Below are 5,779 nucleotides of genomic sequence, written 5' to 3'. Positions count from 1 at the left end.
TGTGTGTGTGTGTGTGTGTGTGTGTGTGTGTGTGTGTGTGTGTGTGTCAGATACTGAGTGTGGAAGTAATATGTCAAAGAAAGAAACAACGCGATGTAATGGCTGCAATAATAACAGGAGCATGATCTGTAAGAATCGCTCATTTACAACTTATTAAGTACGTATTTTCAATGAAGGCGACACTGTATCCTCAGTCCACGTTGAACGGATAATGGTGTGATTTTTAAACTGTTGCTCCATTAATGTTCAATACAACTTATATATTTTTTTCTGCAATTATACATTTTAGGCGCAGTGAATGGCACATTTTTTCTGTTGGTGGGCCTTTAGCCCCGTTGTACCCTATATATATATATATATATATATATGATATGATATGATGTATATATGCGTTTTTTCAGAGATCAGGTGTTTGTAAAAAAAAAATGATAATATGAAATATGTATGTTTATATTATATAGTACGAAAATATGTTCATTCTACTCTAACTGCAAAACTTTACAGGTGATCACAATTGATTAACATTAAGTGTCCTAAAAATTTTGAATATTTCTATAATAGTTTAATATATAATTGAGGCATTGTGTTGGAATTTTCAAAACTTAAAATGTGTTTTAAAATGGTGTAGGACTCCATCTCACCGGCGCGGAATAAAAACAGGCCATTGTGAAAACAGAGGACATTTTCGAAGAAACGCAGTGTTGTGGGTGAACAGATTTATACTGCTCGTGTTCAGCATTAAAAAAAAAAAATTGTGTGTGTGTAAATATATATATATATATATATATATATATATATATGTAAAAATATATATATATGCGTGTGTGTCTGTGTGTGTGTGTGTGTGTGTGTGTGTGTGTGTGTGTGTCAGATACTGAGTGTGGAAGTAATATGTCAAAGAAAGAAACAACGCGATGTAATGGCTGCAATAATAACAGGAGCATGATCTGTAAGAATCGCTCATTTACAACTTATTAAGTACGTATTTTCAATGAAGGCGACACTGTATCCTCAGTCCACGTTGAACGGATAATGGTGTGTTTAACTGGAGCAATTCAGGCAGTTTCAGGTTCCTGTGAAATTAAACGTCCAGCCCAACAACTTGAAACTACCTAAATCACAGACCAGCTTGGTCTTCTCCGTGTTCAAAGGCAAGACCTGAAAGGCTGCCAGCAGTCTAGCGTCCAAAAGTACTGAACCAGATAAGCACTCATATTTCAGTGCTATGTCCTCTAACAGAGCACCGTTTAACTGAGGAACCGTATTAGAGAGCACTAGAGCTAAAATCTCAAGAAATCAACTGGAACATTTCTGACCCACTGCGGGGAAAGGTGATAGCGAGAACTGTTTAAAGACGTTGCTTGAAATAAAGTAATTTAAGTTCACAAGCATATCCGGTTCTCTCCAGACTGTCGGCAATAAAAGGGTCTATTGCCCCCTGTTATAAAAAGAGGCCCCTGCCTGGCCAATGACGTTGGGGATTGTCCCTTCTCAACATGGCGGTTCACCAAAGCAAAGACTGGCTTAGACAAAAGAGGAGGAACTGTATCAAGTCAAGCAACATCAGCATATGTTCAGAATTATTTCTTACGCGACGAAAACTCTCAGACAGAATGGAACAAAAGTAAACAACTGATACATTTCATCTTCACTTAATTGAAACCTACAAAAAATATAGCACATCTCATAACACAATACAAATTTAATAATACAAATCCTTCACAGTGCAAATTAACATACCAAAGTTTCAAACATCCATACCTAAAGTTCACATACTTTACCATTATTTCCGGTTAACACTTCTTAGTGCACATATAAAATACTCAAGAAAGCGCTCACAATATTTTTCGCCCATTCAAATATAGGTCTGTTAATGCAGCCATGAGATATTTGAGATAATGCAGATGAAAGCAGAACGTAAAATGAATCCAGATGGGTAAATATAACTTCACCTTCATTTCTAAAATTCAAATAGGAGCTCCATTTTGAATTTACAAGAAATTGATCCCAGAGATAATATAATTTGTGATGCGCTTACATTATATGTTTTATGTCTCTGGTTAAAAATTATATAGCCATAATAAAATTAATAAAAAATAGTAATAATATATTTTCTTTTCGTATATTTTAATTTAGTGTTAAGACAACGACTCCACATATTTTATCAATCAAATTGAATTTCAAAAGGTTTTGTTCAAATTAAACTCAAATGTCTTTTTCTTATCTATTCTACACCCAAAATCAAGTAGCCAAAATCTGTTAATATATCTAATAATAAAATAATTACTAGTTCACAGTGAGCTCGTAATTAAAGTTTTGTAATTGATACAATTGACAAATGCCTTCTCCTTTAATTGTAAGACTAAAGAAAGCTTCATGCCAGGTTCTTCGTCTCTCCAAGCTACAAGTTGTCATGAACTGAATTCTTGAATTGTATAAAACAAAAATTAAAAAATAAGTAGGCCTAATTTAAAATTTAAAGCTTGTATTACACCTTTAAATATTACCTTTATAGGTCTACTTATTTTTCAAAATGCATTGTCAATTAAATGGTCTAAATTAGAACACTGCCGATAAGGTCATTTTCAAAGTGACCACCGTACTTAATATACAAACTAAACGTTTTATGGTCACGTAACTTTTATTTAAAAATGCACTGCTTTTCAAAACAGAATTTTTAAGAATCACAGTTTAAGTTATACATTCGACCATGCTTCAGCATAAGAAGAAAATCTGTGCCTTTTCACTCGAACCAATATAACGACTAGACAACAAACAACATTTTAAACAAAACAGCAGTAGGCCTACCTGTGCTTGATGTAACTCCTCTGATAATGGATTTCCTTTTATGATTTTATTAAATTTTTTTACTCGGGTGTGTCCGAGTGTAATTTAGTTAACTAAAATATCAAATGCCCTATCTAAAAAAAAAAAAAACAACCGCTGTAACACTCATAACCTGTAAAAAATAAATACCTAAACGACATCAATAAACACTGTTCATGGGCCTGTGTGAATATGACAAGCTTACATTGAATAGCCAAAGACTTGTCTTATTTCGTTACACTTTTCTGTTCATCTTCATGCGAGGTATTAAATTTATTTCCCTTACATTTGCCTTATAGAACACATATTGTGAAACACCGTAGTAAGATCTTACTGATCGCTTCCTCCCGTTAATCCATCAGAAGCAGCAGTTGCATCAATCCACTTGCAACGGATGATAACTGCAGTGATTTGTGCGCTGAGTTCTTTTTAACCGTCTTACATAACAAACTAGACAGTGACATTTGTGCCAGGGTCCCTTGTCTGGTGCTCTCGAGTCATTTTTTTCAGTTTCATCCTGCGATTCTGAAACCAAATTTTAACCTGGCGGTCGGTGAGATTTATGCTCCGGCTAATCTCCAGGCGGCGCTCGCGAGTCAGATACATGTTGAATAGGAATTCTTTTTCCAGCTCCAAGATTTGGTGTTTGCTGTAAGGACATCGCTTCTTCCTCCCTGCTTTCGCCGACAGCCAGCCATTTGCAGCGTTTTCTAAAGTCACGTCTTCAGATAAAAAGAGAAAGAGAGACAAGGCTATTATATAGTCGCCCTTCACAGTGAACAAATAGCCACTGAGCTTGACTCTCGCGGCCATTACCTGCAGTGTCCGACATTTTATGACAGGAAATAATGTCAGCACAGACAGACTACGCACTGTGTCTCTGTTGGTCGGTGAGGGGGAGAAAGGGAAAAACAAATGAGGAGAAAGGGAGAGAACGATACAGGATATGAACCGCATAAACATTTTGTAGTTCATTTGTTGCAAATATTATCTCAACTAAACCGACATGAACCATTTATATTTTGCAAATAACTGGTTCATAAAATAGACGAATCCTAAGAAAAAAAAGTTAAAAAAATAAAAAAAAGTATTGGCCCTCACATTCCAGAGGATGAAAAGGCATATAGCCTACTTGTCACCTTTACAGTTTTCTAATGTATAATAGCTTTCTCTCGTTCTTTCTTAAATGTTTTGTTAAAGGTTTTGCATCATAAGAATGTCTTAAAATACTGCATTTCGGGCCAAACAAATAAAATAGGCCTCCATAACAAGTGAATATTCTTAAAAATAAAGGTGCTTCACGATGCCATAGACGAACCTTTTTGTCTAAATGGTTCCATAAAGAAGCTTTAACATCTGAAGGACCTTTCTGTTTCGCAAAAGGTTCTTTGTGGCGAAAGAAGGTTCTTCAGATTATAATAAGGTAAGAAAGAGATAGTTCATTAAAGAACCTTTGACTGAATGGTTCTTTGTGGAACTAAAAATGGTTCTTCTATGGCATCGCTTGAAGAACCTTCTGAAGCACCTTTATTTTTAAGAGTGTAGGCTATTTGGGGGAAATGGCTAACCAAACACACACACACACACATACACATACACATACACTTTTTAGAAATGTTAGGCCTCTCCCACGCTTAACAGAGTCCTTAAAACACATGTAGGCTATTGGTATAAAAAATAATAATAAAATTATATTTACGTGGCTGTTCCCAATCTGCTGACGTTGGCTTAGATTTAAATATATCCTTAATATACTCTACACACACTTTTCAGCAATTACTGTATATACTAAATGAATCCAGAAGTGACTTTCTTCGTTTCACATCAATAAAAAGTGTCCTAAAGCAATGCCACACCTGGCCCACACTAAGGCTTCCAGTTGACAATGGATCCTTCCGCTGTTTTGATGTTCTGAGAAACGACGTGCAATTTAGTCTGTCTGGGGCAATTCGGTGCAATAAATTCATTTTCAAGCCCTGGTTCTCTTTGTGTCTCAGTGGCTACACCCTTCAACAGCTTTCGGAAAGGAAAAAATAAAATAAAATCTTGTCTTGGTCTTTGATGGGCTTGCTTTAAACACTGCTGCCTCTTTTAACCTTGTTTACCCACCTTGCGTTCTCTCTCTGGGAGTTATATCGTTCCCGGTAAAGTCTGTCTGGAGAGTATTTGGCTCTGTGTCGTCTCTACTTCTCTGACTGATGCTCAGTGTGGTAATGATGCTCCCGTTGGTTCTGCGTTCACGCCACTGGCTTGGGTATTTAGTGCTTTCCATCGTTAAATAATGCGTATCGGGCTTATTGTCAGTTTCTGAACAGGAAGGCGCGGAGAAAGACAGACTGTGCAACTGTTGGGAGTCTCAGTGGGAAGAGTGCGACGTACTCTCTGGATCCGTGTCGGTATTGAGTGATAGGAATTTGTGTCCGGAGTAAAAAGAAGGTTCTGGACCGTTCAGAGAGCCCATATCTGTCATGAATCTGCTTAAGGCGGAGATGCCGAGAGGCTGTCTAGCTTGCCCTGTCGGGTCCACAGAAAAGTAGAAGGGGTCCTCTTTTCGACTTGAAGCGCTGATGGGACACGCGCTGACATGAGAAACCTGGACGGGACTCAAGTGCTCTCCATCCCAGTTCACAGCTCCATGGATAAACGGGTGACTCGGCAGAGCCATGGCTTACTCAACCGGGGATGTCTGAACCTGTTTTACTGTCTGAAGCGCGATCGAATACGCTGGGGTAGTCCCGCTATTTTGGACTTGGCAGTCCAGGTTAGAACGTGAGCCTCCGTACGCCCCACGCAAAGGATCCTTTAGACCCGTGCTATCGAAAGATTTCCCCTTTAGACAGTGTGACTTTCACCGCAGAGAATTTCTCGGAGCATGACATTGCTGGAGCATATTTTGGGCCAAGGCAACAGTGTCCCTTACTATTGGCCTTTCAACGAGTATGGCGCACGTACG

The 5,779-nt window shown here is 37.8% G+C and overlaps 1 pseudogene; it reads right to left on the bottom strand.

Moving 5' to 3' along the window:
• Positions 1–2,921: 2,921 nt before the first annotated feature.
• LOC107687789 (homeobox protein Hox-B10a-like) lies at positions 2,922–5,779 on the bottom strand (annotated as a pseudogene).

This window comes from Sinocyclocheilus anshuiensis, unplaced genomic scaffold, assembly GCF_001515605.1.
Source record: "Sinocyclocheilus anshuiensis isolate Anshui unplaced genomic scaffold, SAMN03320099.WGS_v1.1 scaffold97, whole genome shotgun sequence".
Classification (NCBI taxonomy): domain Eukaryota; kingdom Metazoa; phylum Chordata; class Actinopteri; order Cypriniformes; family Cyprinidae; genus Sinocyclocheilus; species Sinocyclocheilus anshuiensis.
Note: the sequence above shows the minus strand (reverse complement) of the source record. Positions and strands in the feature narration are given on the sequence as shown.